The sequence below is a fragment of the Pyxicephalus adspersus genome, chromosome 1 (assembly GCF_032062135.1).
Source record: "Pyxicephalus adspersus chromosome 1, UCB_Pads_2.0, whole genome shotgun sequence".
NCBI lineage: Eukaryota > Metazoa > Chordata > Amphibia > Anura > Pyxicephalidae > Pyxicephalus > Pyxicephalus adspersus.
In genome coordinates, this window is record NC_092858.1 from 94,857,206 (window position 1) to 94,870,019 (window position 12,814).

The window sequence follows — 12,814 nt, forward strand, 5'->3', positions numbered from 1 at the left end:
TGGTGTAAACTGTCTGGTCTGTGCCCTTGTGATCATCTTGTGTCCTCCTTCCCACACTTGTTTGGGTTTGAATAACCTGATAACAAGAAAGTTAGGGCTGTTATGCCCTGTTGGGTCATGAGAAAGAAAGCAGCTGGTAATATACAAAATATATTCTCATACTAACAATTAAAAGTTTTTTTCACATTTTAATGTAACAAGTAGGTTTGGTCAAAATGAGCTAGCAATGGTCGTGTAACGAGTTCATTGGTTGAGATCAGTGTATAATTGTTAACTCCAAATAATATAGAATTGAGTGCTGATGCTGATCCATTTTCTGGATACATGCAAAGAAATGCCAGCTTCTCCCTGCCGGACTCTTCCCAGTTAGATGATATGGAAATTGACACTCCCTGGGGTAAACCAAGTCCTGTTGATGGAATCTTGCTGATGGAACTGTTGCTGTTTTGGACCATTGTACGCATCCAATAAAGATAGGTACTAACTTTTAATTAGGCAGTGCCTGAGTGTTTTGTGTCATTCTTTAACCCTTCCTGACACTTGTAGTCCCCAAATACTTCCACAGTGTTACAATTGTCAAGGAAACTTTATGAGGAGCAGATCCTGGCAGGCTGCAGGCACTTGCATGTAAACAACCAGGTTTCATTGTTCTGATAGGTAGTGAAAACAAGTAGTACCACTATGGTTCACTGGGTTCAAAACGTTCAAATATTGGCAAGGCCAGAAAATAAAATAAAATAAAAGTGCTTGATAACCATTTTGTTGGAAGGAAATCCCCAGGTAGGTCAACCACTCAAATACTTGTTTAGTCTTCAATTGGAACACTTTTCAAATGCCTTTTAGGTGGTTTTGTAGCTGTTTCAAAGGCGTCTGTAGAACAGCAGATGGCTTATGATCTGGCACAATTCCTGCCATACTTGTGGACATGGTGTATACAAGACCAAAGCTGTGAGACACCACCAGCCTCTCTTACAGCAATGCAGTCCACAAGGCCAAAAGGTGCAGGTAAAGTAAGGGAAGGGTGAGTTTTTATCATGATTCTGTACCAATAAAAATGCCCATTTCAAAACAGCAATGTTCTAGTGTTACCCCTCTCTGATGAGGGGTAACTTGTCAGCCAATTGCAGCTCCCTGTAGTCTTCCAACAACAATTGTGATATTGTTATATTTGTACTGATACAGCAAATATGTGATTTGTTTTTTTTTTTTTTAAATCTGAATCCTATGTCTATGTCTTTTCATTACTGGTATGTGTGCTATGGTTGGGACAGGTAAGGATCACCATGCAGCTCCTTGCACCCAATGGTTTATGTTTCATAAATTCATGTTATTCAACAAACATAAATCATTTTGTTAAAAAGTAACCACTCACCTATCGCAGTGTGGTCATCACCTGTTGATGTTGGTTCTCGTGCTTTGTTTGAAAGAAGTACAGATTAGTGTAGGCAAGGCCAGGCTAAACTTTCAGAAGAATACAATCATTGGACTATATCACAGTGTTTTCCTACATATGCCATATCTTAACATATTTATTAGTGCCTTTTCAAACTTGGTTGAATAGCTGTTCATTTCATTTTCAGTTTTGAGGATATTGTAATGTGGTTTGTCAGTTTAATTGCTAAAAGTGCTAAGTTGCAGTGTCTTGCTATTATAGTAGCACAATCTGTCAAGTGTTAGATTAAAAAACAAGTTACATTTCACATATAAACTAAAATCCATTATTGTTTCTTATTGGACGTATAATACTTAACCTCAGTGTTTATTATTACTTGTTTTTATTATTTTATTATTACTCAGTGTTTATTATTACCTAAAAAAATTACCTATTTAAATATAGCTTTTAGATATATATTTTAGACTTATTTGTATTAGTTTTCCATTTTGTTGGCATTGTGTGCATATTGATACATTTGCTACCTTTGTTATTTTTCACAAATAAAGGTAGATGTTTCTATGTAAGTGCAACTGTCATGAGATTGAGAAACTCAAACGGCTTCAAAAGTCAAAACTAGAAATCTTCAAGTGTCTGCAAAGCTTGTGGGGAAACCAGATTTGGGGGTACATTATTATGCAAATTTAAACACTGATACTGGTAATGGCTTGCCTGACCTCTCTTCTCTACTGTACCTTAAGGAGACCCCTTCAGTTCTCCAAAGAAATTAAAATGTTAGCATTCTGCAATAATTGAGGTCATTAGCAGGAATGGAACAAAGACAAGGTAAGAGAAGCCAGTCATTGTGAAGGTGAGCATACTATTTTCTGTAAAAGGAAGCTGATTTTTTAATTTCTTTAGAGACTTGACCGGGTCTTCCTAAAATTGGCTGATTACTATGAAATCCTGCCTTTCTAAGAAATAGGAAGGTTCAGAACATTGGAGTGGGAAAGACAAGCTAATGACATTGCTGGTAAGTGTTGAAAGTATATTACAAGGTTTTGAGTTCTCAAGGTGCTATAAAAAGTTCTATAAACATCTTCAACCTGAGGGTTTTGATTTCTAGACAACATTGCACAAATCGATCTACTATTATCCCAATAAAGACATTTTTTACATGTAAAGCCCAAGATTCAAGGCAACAAAATGCAGCCAATTAAAGGTATTCTACAATTAAAGGACAATACCTGCCAATCTACCAGAAATGCACTCAACTTTTGATGCTGGTGGACTAAACGGTGTCAGTTCTGCTCATCTGTCTTCAGCTTAGCTACTGAGTCACACCACTTCCTTTCATAGTATATCACTTCTCCTTCATAATATACAGAAAAATGATCTGGAATGTCAGTATAACAAGGGACAGAGCTCATCTGGTTTTTTGAGATAACACAGGAAGAGTGCACAGGACACAGGCAGCAATAAATTTGTGACATGATTAGGTATTTTCTGCAATTATCTTACAGATAGATCAGTGATGTATTAAAAAGACAAAGCTTTACACTTAAGGAACATGGTGTGGAAACCAAATATAAAAATTTTGCTGCATAGAAAATAAATCTTAATCATTTCCCCTTTCCACTTATTTTAAGACAAACATCTTTTGGACAGATCATTCAAAAATTCAACTCCCCAGTGGAGAATAAAATATAATAAACATGGTCCGAAGCACTAGTATAAATTTTAAAATATTACAATTTCCAGAGATCTGGGTAAGACCCAGCAAGCCATAGTTGTGCTCCATTAAACTATTTCTTTGGCTACAGTTCTTTTGGCATTTGGAGGGTTTAAGGTACTGGTAATTGCTGTTATACAATTCCAGTTTAAAAACAAATTCACATTACCATGCGTAGCTAACAGGCTTTGTGGTAACAGACAAAGTTAAACTACACTGTGTTCAAGGGTGTCTCATTCCTCCTCAACCTGTCACCTTCAATTTTAACAATATGCCTTGTAGTCTTTGCCCTATGCTCTTTGACAGGTTCAGATATTGTCCTATCACAGTACAAACTATGCGTCCAAGACCTGTCGTTCCCTCTTTTTCTTCCTTTCAAATGAAATGACCTCCAGTAGCCCTTCCTTTATTCTGACTTAATTAGACAACAAATCAATAGATAAAAATGCTTCTTTGTATGTAACCTTTAACACAACTGTTATTTCTTTGCAAATGTGCCAAGCTCCACTGTGGATAGTGTTTGGAAAATGTGTGTAAGCATAAAAAAAAACATTTTCCAAGACTCAGGGTGACTGTGCATGCTAATAAGTGATGACCTTCTGTGTCTCATCGGATAGAATGTCATGCAAGAGTTAAAACAATGTTTTTTACACACATTGGGTTTTCTCTTTTTCTATTTTCACAATCATACATTTTATGATCCATGAAGACCTAGTAGTTTTATCAATTTATTTCTGTTCTGGTGATTAATAAACTTTTCTGCGCCAGTTAGACTATCAACCAATATTCATATCTTTAAGATGGAGACATGCATATGTTCTGATCTGTTCTAAAATTTAATGCATCAAAAAAAATCCATACTTATCTCTGGTTCTGCATTTGAAAGTTCAGTTCCTAAATGTAAGTCAATGAATTGAAGTTACAATTAGCACTGCATAACTGAAAGAATTTACAAATTCTTATAAAATGACCAAGTATAAGATACAAACAAGCACCTAAATACAGTTTGTAGATTATTCTTATTTGTTTAGCTCTCTTGTATGTTGTGAAAATGATAGATTAGTTTACTTAAACTCAGATTTTTTTTTCCAGGCCAGTGTATGTTATTTGTAAACTGCCAATATGTCAGATGAACCATTCAGTTGAGAGTGGAAGGTCTTTCTGAACCCATTACCAGTTTACTCATAACGCCTGATCTCCATTTCAGAGCACAAAAAGCCCAACTTTTTCTCAAAGGCATGAGGAATCCTGCCTGTGAAAGAGATGCTCACTGAATTCCTTTTTCTGAAGAACTGGGGGTCTATCAAAGAAGGTCTCTGGACCCTATGTATTGGAGCCAAGTTATTTTTCTTATCTGATAGTTAAGTAGGTATAATTACCTGGCAAAGCAAATATCAGCATCTGCTAATTTTGCTGATATTTTCTCATTGGCGTAATATTTTCTGTGCTTTACAGAAGAGGTACAAACCCTCACACTAGTCTTTGTAGAGGCTTACAAATTCATATGTTTACTACAGTCATGCAAAGAATGACACATACATATTCTGCAGCACATTTGGTCAGTAGCCAAATAATGATTCAATGTGTACATGATAGTTTTACAATTCAAAAATATATTTATATGTGTGGATATAAAAGCAAGCAGAACTGGTTCTTTTAAAAGCTGGATTATTTCCCATTTTCCAGCCATCAGGCTAAGTTTAAGGCTTACAAATGTCATAAGTGTGACGTTTTTGTTAATAGCGAAACATAGGGGTTTCAGGTTCTTAACCCAGGAAGTACTTGTATAATAGAGCACCTGGGGAGCTTACACAGCAAATGGAACTGATGTTAAGGTATCCGAGGGCAGCTGTGGGTTAGGTTTGTTATACTTCACTCTTGATTTACCCCTGCTTTTCCTTTATGAGAAGTAGCATGACCAATTTGGAAATCAATAGTCATATTGCTAAATATAATTAAAGGTTAGGTATCCCTGTACTCATTTTTTAATCATGAGTACTTAAAGACTCATGAAACTTCATATATCCTATAAAAATGTGAAGGCAAAGAATTTTGGCGTTTGTTTTTCATTTTGCCATGTTGCAATATCTTCCTAACATGCATTATCTCTGAAGGTGTTGATCAAAGAATACAGATCATTTTCTTTCAATGTAATTAAAATAAACAGTCAGACACTGTATGAGTTTGTTTTTAATTAATCTGTTGATAAACTGCAGCCAAGCAAATAATAATAAAAAAGTAAAAAAAAATGATCCAGACATTGCTGTTCGCTGTGAATAACGTCTCGTTTTCATTAAGGAACAACATTCTACAGTGAGAAGATACATACTGTAATGAGTGGCTATAATTAACTGTCCTACAGACAGAGCAAGGAGATCTATGCATCAAAATCTTGAATAAGCTCCAGATTTAACCCTTTCATGACCCACTGCCCAAGGTCTTTTCTTGTTCAGTATTTTCATAGATAAAATAATTTTGGGGCATGGAGTTATTTTATTATTTATTGTGAGTAAATAATGTAAAGCAATAATATGTGAAATATTGTGAATTCTGTTTTATCAACTTATCACTTCAAACAGTGTATATGCTAGACTAATATTACTATTTCATTATCAGCTAATACAATGTTCAACATTAAACTTAACCTGATAATTAGGACACATACATAGTGCTTTTTATTTTTAAACTCAGTTAATTTAATTAACAGGTATGTGAACCACATACACATCTTGAAGAACCATTCACATCTTAGAATATTGTCTTGAAGTTGTAAAAGGTGTCTTTTATTAATTAAAAACATGACAAGGGTAGCTCGTACCATGCCCATTCCAGCTTCCCCCCCCCTTTTCCCTTTTAACCCTTACACCATACCTCTCCTTGTCAGCCCTCCCCCCAAAATGAAAACTCCACACCTGAGTGCATTTAAAATGGCTGGCAAGCAGCCGTTTATTTAACACAAATTAACAATTTAAATAACCATGAATTAAATAGCATGTAAATAAGCACAACAACATAAACAAACAACCAAACAAACAAACAAACAAACAAATAAACAAATAAACAAAACAACCATTCAACGAATAAATAACAATTTAAATAACATTTAATTAACAATTTAAATTAACCCATCACTAATCTTATCAATTCTCACTTAACCCTTTAATTACTAAACCAAGTTCAAGTATAACCAAACATTTTCACCCAAAACAACTAGGTTGCCGGTCCGGAAGATGAAGTCCGCCACACCACCACTTTTCATAATAAACCAACCACTAACTCATCACAGCACCACCTCAGGGGCCTCCACCTTTCACCACTTAAAAGAGGGGGGGGGGTATTTACCACCACCTTGGGTGCCCCCCACAACCTCAATTAATCCAGAACTCTCACCTTCCACCAAACCACAACCGCCTCCACGCACCTTAGAACAGGGCGGGTGGGAAAATTTCTTCTCTCCTACAAATGTGCTGTACCTCCGTTATCCTGTCCTTTTATCTACTAACTCTCCACCCCCCTTTAAACTTCCGACCCCTGACTCATCTCCCTCCCTCCTTCTCACAGAAATTCAATCCTACTACTACTCCCCCCCCTTTCTTTCCCGGGCAGCACGAGCACCTCTGTCATGTGCCCCTCCGCTGTATTCCCTGCTCCGGGCCCCTCTAAGTGTTGGGTTTGCCTTTATTATTGAATATTGTGTAAGCTTTAAGATAATTCCCAATCATGTTAGTTAAAGGGGTTGTGCATTCAATAAAGCTACAATAATTTTTATCAATGCACTTTTTTGGCAACACTTTATTGAGACTTAACCCTTACCCAAATAAATACCACACCCTATGTTGCTTAAATGGCCCGCAGGCCTTTTATTAACAAATATTAACGAAATAACTTATTATCAAAATAACAATATAAATAACAATATATACATACACATACCCAGTATGAAATGTAACATAACTACAATCAAATCCACAAAACAGTATACACGAAATACCTATAACATTAAATACCAAATAAACAATAACGATGCCATAACAATACTGCTTACCAATTTAGTTTACTGGTTGGTGATCCTCGAAGGCCACAACATTAAACCTTTTTGGGATCTGCACCTTAAAACACAGTTGCTCCCAGCGCCCATACTCCCAGCTCAGGAACGAAAATATACTTTTCTTGTGCAGACCCCCCACCAACAATTTACACCAAATCGTTAACCCAAACCAGGGACTCCATACCATAGATGGTCCCTAAAACCATATTTATTAACAACCAGCACACTCTTCCCTAGAACCTCAACTGCCCACACTAATGACCAACAAAACCCCACACTGCCACTCTACTAACACCAACAAGATGGAAAGGAGAGTGGAAAAAACGTTCTCCTTAACACTGTCTCTCTCGAAAAGACCTTCACTTCCTCTTCCTGACTTTTTTAACTCCTTCTGCCCCTCCTATCTCCTCCTCCTCACTCCCCTCCTCCCCTTTTGCTCGCTTCCAACAAAATGTAACCCTATGCTGTCTGCTTCCTGTCTGCCCAATAATGTAGGCCTTCCCCTATGGAAAAAAAACAGATATAAAAGAAAAAAAACTATCCTCATTATACATGTATCCCAGCAAAAACTAAACAAAAAACATATAAAGAAAACCCCAAGGGCTGATGGGAAAAATATAAAATAAGGGGAAAACAACGTCTTATTGATCTAATCATTATCCAAAAATTTCGATGATCTGGAAAAATGCAGGTAACATAGTCTAGATAAATAAATACATTTTTCTGAACAAAAATTTGTGAATGAAAAGTTGAAAATTAAACTTTACACCTTTAAAGGAATAGTATTGTCTGCGATAAAAACTGTTGAAAATTGGGATTATTGTGATCTATTGTACTAAAATATGATCCACAATAAACCCTGCTGGCTTGGAAAACACCTTTTTATATTAAAATAAATACCAGTTATACATCCATGGTGTTTTTTTATTATTTATATTCCCATAGATGCCGCAGGTCCCCACAGATGTTTTGATTATACTGTTGTGTTCAGGAGCTTTTTAAAATTAACTTAAAAGGCCAGTGGAGCTTTTTATTTATCACTTGTGTATCCAGGACCCCCTGACAGTTTTGGTGACAGTGAAATGTTCAGAGGCTTTGTAACTAACTTGGAAAGTTGAGATGTACTTTCACAAAAAAGTAATGCAAATGCATACTATAATCAAAAAATATATTATAAATTTATTATTATTATTAATATTTTTATTATTAAACAGGATTTATATAGCGCCAACATATTACGCAGCACTGTACATTTAATAGGGATTGCAAATGACAGACTAATACAGACAGTGATACAGGAGGAGAGAACCCTGCCCCGAAGAGCTTACAATCTAGTAGATTTATATTTCTTAGTTTCATTTCTCACTATGCAAAAAAGCAACATCAAGGATGCCTGTTATAGATGAGATTTGGCTTGGTTCTACCTTAGGTTTGCTGTTTGTAGACCTGGCAAACAATGTGTACATTCTTCATGGTAACTATTATGTATTGCCTGGCTTTGGAACTTAGATTACCAGGTTTAGAAGAGTAAATAAGGGGTCTGTTTATTAAGACAGCCCCCTCTCTACAAAAAGGTTAAGTCACAGCAGCCATACTGACAATGTGCTTTAAATGTAATAGGTCAAGCACTGGAAGCACCGTTGATAAAGTAGATATAGAAAGATAAGTGTAAGGCTTTTAGGCACTGGCAAGTCTGTTAAAGCTGATATGGACCTTTACTGGAGGAGGTTGAGGGAGTTATTGAGCATTGTTGGTGCTATATTTCTGCCAGGTGAAACTGGCTAGGTACGATAACCGAAAATACCCACAAATCCTTCAACTTGACAAACGACATCCTGGAAGAAAGGGTACATCCCATGATGAACTGCTGCATCATTAATTTAAATATATATGCCAAGCATAGTAAATGTGTATTTTTATCCCAGGTGTATTTTTTGCCAAACAGAAAGTTAGTCTCATTGTCACACACAACCTTAACTGGCTGGAGATGGCATGGGGTCAGCCACCTCTAAGGCGGAGATTGAAGAACTGTGGGGAGCTCCAGTCCAATGTGGCTCCTAACCTCCTGGCATTTGAGTTGCAACATAGAACAGCAGCATTTACCCAAATAATTTGTATATGTTTTGGGACCTTGTGGAAACTGCCCGTTCCAAGGAGCCAGAAATCAGTGAAGCAGGCACAGGTAACCGTACTGTCACAATCTAACAAGACATGTAGCGGTACGACTATCCCCATCAGTGTGATCCATCTTATATCCTTTCCAGCCACCAGAAAATTACCTAGTGACCCATGAAGTATATGTTTCCCTGTACATGTATCCTGACAGTATGGTCTGACAACACAAGCACATTACATTTTTTTATGCGGGCAACTAAATGGCAGCTAGTTCCACTAGGAAATGCACCATGAGAAGAAATAGGAGCAGCTCCAAAACCATGGAATTTACCAAACTGGAATTAAACCCAGAGCTTGGAGGTACATTTTTTTTAGATACTGCTTTAGTGGCAGATTTAATTGAAAAGTTTTTTTCACCCTGGAGATAGCAAATGGTAAATCTCCTGACAGCTGTAAATATGAATCTTTTTCTTTGGTCATGATGCTCTATTTTTAGTATCAGTTTATTTTCTCTTTATTTTCAGTGTAATCAAATCATTTTACTGATGGCATAGGTTGTAGCTGGGAATCTGCCCCTCTGGGAAATTTCAATAAGATTATAAAGGAGGGGTTGCAGCGCAAAGAATTTGAACAGACTTGGGCACCCATACTTAAGAGTTTTATAGATCAGCTTTTTGCAACTCCTGTTGGGAGCTGAAGCTAGTCATGTAAATTTGTGGCTATTGTCTTTCACTCTCTATTTTATATTTTACAGGTCTTGTTTATTTTTCCTGTTTTGTGGCCCTAACCAAGCTGCTTATGTACTGCACTGCTATTTGTGGCCAAGAAAAACCCAAACTATATTATAGGAACATTTTGTCCCCAGCTAATTTGGTAAAAATAAGAGGTTTAGCTTTGAAAAAGTCAGTAAAGTACAGTGAAGTAAAGTTCTTCTTTAAGGTAAGAATGCATATGTAATGGCGTTTTTAGAAATTATTCTTAAGTTTAATGTAGCAATATGCCAATTCACCTCCCCCAGTATGAAATGTGCCGCATACCCTGGTGGGTACCAGTATTCTCATTAAAAATTTAAAATATATTAAAGAACAAATACAAATTGAACATGTGTAATGTTACATTTCACAATATTATACAAGTTCATCATATGCTGTTCCCACTAAACAAAGTGGAGTGGGAAACTAGATAAAAAATTAGACAATAATTTTTCCCTTGTCAACAGAAACAAGATATGGAGAAGGCTGAAAGTCGTGTCCGGACGCTTTTTGCCTATATTGGCTTCCTCAGGGGACTTGCGGACATTAAAGTGCAAAGTTAGAAGTACGTAAAAGGAATTCAAACAGGAATCAATACCGCAAGTAATTGTTGAGGTAACATCAATTTAGATGCTTGGATAATATGTATGCTCCTTTGGAAGGGGGCGCCTGATTTTAGTGGCAACAATTACATGTTACCACTAAATTTGTTTTCATTAATATGGGGAATCACATCACATCAATCACAATCATATTTTAGGGTATTACCATCCTTATCTTGACATTTGAATTTCATTGTTTGCCACTGGGATTTTATTTGGAAGTTAATTTGTAGTTGATTTGTAGCTAAGTGAAGAACTTTATTAATTAAAAGTTGCTTTAATGTATAATAACTTAAACTGTATCCTATTAAAGTAAACATAATTAAATAATCCAGAGGATTTACTTGAACCTACTCTTCACTATTGCTAAGTGATTAAAATGATAATGCTTACATAAACACTTAAAAGGTTAAAGTTATATGAGAACAGAAGTAAAAAGGTACTTTGAGGCACTTAAAGAAAATAATAGTTTGTCCTTGTAAATATTAAACATATGGAAAGGAACCTTAACTTCCACCTCAAGACCACAGGTAGAATGCAAAATATATTTTTGCAATCTTTCATATTTTTGGTGCAAAAAAAAAAAAATTTTTAATCCCTAAAAAAACATGTTCAAAACACTTAAATTCCAAATGCTCAGTAAATTTAATTTTAATGATTTAAACCATAAATTGCTGTTAGGTAGATAGGAGGTGCTGCTGGTCCTAAAATTATAGCAGTAGGAATACTATGATCATTTTAGTCTAAAACTTGTAAGAAAATCTTACCTACAGTGTAGATTGTAACAACCCTACTGGTGTTAAAATATGTGCATTGCTAGAATTATGAGAAGCCTGGGGGCATTTTGAGGAAAGTAATGAGATGGAGGGTGTGGAAGTAAAATGGACTGAAAGGGGCTTGGGAATAAAACCGTATGCTATAGACTTTGTATTCACAACATTTGCCGTAATTACTGTTCCACAAATTACAGTCTTATAGGCTCATATAATCCTCAGCACATTATGTTTTATTGATTTAAAGAGGAAGTAAACCTAAAAATGCCAAAAAAATACACCTACCTTCAATCCCACAGCACAGTTGATTGGTCCAGAAGTGTCCTCCATCGGGTCCTGCGTCGTCCCGATATCCGTCTTCGTGCCGGGGACAATGAGAACAATTACAAAAAAATTAATATACCTGATAATGAGTCCTTTTAACATCCCTGAATATGAATAATGAGGATTTTTAAATGTAAAAGCGATACTTTTAAAAATCCTCATTATTTAAAATCTGCCGCCTGGTTCCGCCTACCATCTCCACAGTCCTGCCTCCCAGCCAGGCACCCGTCCGGCATCTGCTTCTCTTGGCCTCACCTCCCCAGCATTCACACGCCGGAGACGGAAGATGCCCGGCCAGTAGGAAGCTGTGGGACGCCGCATACATCGCTGGAGGACACCGCGAGCACTGCTGGAGGATGCCACTGGAACGTGGGAACCAAGTAAGACTTTTAATCTCCCTGGAAGCCACACTCAAGAATACCGCCAGGGAGGTTAAAAACTAGATAAAGGATTCTTGGCGTGAGACATGCAAAATATTTAGAACTGTTGATCACTGGCCTGTTATGACTGAGAAGGTCCAAAACAACCTGTTTTACTGATCTGTATACATAACTTATAATCAAAATGTACATTTAGGATTTAGTTGCTTTTTAGTAGTGTTTCAGAAAATTGCTGTAAGCTCTTGTTATCATATAGTAAGGATATAATTTCATCCCAGTACAGGAAGCTCACTGGTCTCCTCTCAAGTACAGATATGCAGACACACAATTTTCCAACTATTTATAGCTGGGCTTTAGAAGATTTTGATGTACAGTAAATATATGTTGTGGTGTGATTTCCATGAAACAGTTACTGTGTATTCCTGTCTCCTGGCTGATAAGTGGATGTATGACATCCTCAGTGGCCCACATTGTAGGGAGCAGAGTTGGTGCTTGATGAGAGCAGCCACTATTGTCTCGCACATCAATCATTTCTTCACGAAGATAAAGGGAGTCATGAGCGAGCTGATTACGCAGCTGAAAAGGAATGGAAATCAATAGAAGACATTTTCAGATCCCATCCTACAAAATCCCCTTTCAATAATGGCTTTTGCTGTCGATTGTGCTTTAGACCTGTGGCTGTTTAGAAGCTCTTTTTTAATATGGGACAGCTGATG